Raw genomic sequence first — 1,909 nt, 5'->3', positions numbered from 1 at the left:
CTAGGCCTTCCTCAACCCCAATAATTCTTAAATTTGGCCTTTTCATGATATCCCATAGTTCTTGTAGATTCTGTTCATGATTTCTTACCATCTTCTCTGTTTGTTCAACTTTGTTTTCAAGGTTAAATATTTTGTCTTCAATGTCTGAGGTTCTGTCTTCCAGGTGTTCTATCCTACTGGATATGCTTTCTATGGAGTTCTTAATTTGGTTTATTGTTTCCTTCATGTCAAGGATTTCTGTTTGGTTTTTTTTCAATATCTCTAACTCTTTATTGAAATGCTCTTTTGCTTCCTGTATTTGCTCTTTTAACTGTCGATTGGTGCGATCATTCAATGCTTGCATTTGCTCTTTCATCTCATTGTTTGCTTCTCTGATCATTTTAATTATGTACATTCTGAACTCCTTTTCTGTCATTTCTTCTGCCATGCTGTTATTGGGTTTTATTAATGTAACATCTAGATTTGTTTGCAGCATTTTCTTTCCTTGTTTTCTCATATTGTTCAGGTATCAGTGGACCGCTGAGATATTGCAGATTTCCTCTATTGACTTACAATGTCCCTGAAGATTTCTATATATATCCCCCCTTAGCCTTCAGTAGGCTGAAGTCTTGGAGGAAGTTGATAATGTGGTGCTTCACAAGGAAGCTGCCTCTCTAGGAGTGGTGGCCTTCAGGTGGGGTATAATCCCTGCTAGTGGGCAGAGGTGCCTCCACTTGTTAACCAATGGTCATCCAAAGGGGACCTAGGCTGCGGGCTGAGGCAAGGACTGTTTGGGCCTGAGTCTCTGGTTTTACCGTCCTTGTGGGGAAACCTCACCCAGCAGGGAAGACTCACCCGGTGGGGAGGTCTCGCTGGTCAGTTCCCTCCTAGAGGTTCCCCTCAATTTACAGTTACCGCCTGGGCTGGGCTGCCTTCCTCTGCAAAGTTCCCAGGGGCCCGGCCCTACCTCCTGGGCCTGGGAGCCTTACCCTTCGCAGATGAACCTCCTTAGGCTGCCCCTCCTCAGAGAATCTGCCCCCAGGCCTGGAACCTTCGCTCCGCCCTAAGCCTGTCTCTGTGCGGCTCTTCCACCCAGAAGCCTCCTAGATCCTGGGACCCTGCTCTGCACCTAATCACCTGGCTGTGCGACCCCTCCTCTGAGCAGCCACCTGGGGCCCCGAACAATCGCTCTGAGTCCCAGAGACCCGCCACAGGCCTCTTCCTCCAGACAGTCGCCCAGTATTCTGGTGCGGTCACTAGGAGTCCAAGAAACTCACTTCATGCCTCCTCCTCCCACCAACCACCCGTAGCCCTGGGCAATCAATCACTCCGAGTCGAAGTGACCCTCCCCGTTCCTCCTCCTTCTCCAGATAACCCCCCGGGTGTTCAGGAGAGGTGGCTCTGAGTGGCTCTGAATCCACGTGACCCGCTGCACGGGTCCTCTGGGCAACCGCCCGGAGCTCTGGTGCGGCCACTCAAGACCAAGCGACCCACCACGCGTCTCCTCCACGCAGACCCCCTGTGTTCAGGAGCTGTCACTTTAAGTCCAAATAACTCACCACTCGCCTTCTCCTCTGAGCAGCCGCCTGGAGCGCTAATGCAGTCACTGCGAGTCCACACGACCCGCCGCGCTCCTCCTCCTCCTCCTCCTACTCCTCCGGGCAGGCCCCGGGGTTCAGAAGTGGTCTGAGTCCAAACAGCTCGCCACGTAGCCCCTTCTCTGGCAACCGCCTGTAGCTCTGGTGTAGTCACTCCGAATCCAAGTGGCCGCACTCCTCTTCCTCCTCCTCGTCCTCAGGGCAAGGCCCCGGGGTTCAGAAGCGTTGTTCTGAGTCCAAACAGCTCGCCGCACGGCTTCTCCTCTGGCAACCGCCTGTAGCTCTGGTGCAGTCACTCCGAGTCCAAGTGGCCGCGCTCCTCTTCCTCCTCC

The sequence above is a fragment of the Sciurus vulgaris genome (assembly GCF_902686455.1).
Source record: "Sciurus vulgaris genome assembly, chromosome: 3".
NCBI classification, from domain to species: domain Eukaryota; kingdom Metazoa; phylum Chordata; class Mammalia; order Rodentia; family Sciuridae; genus Sciurus; species Sciurus vulgaris.
This window is presented reverse-complemented; position numbering follows the sequence as displayed.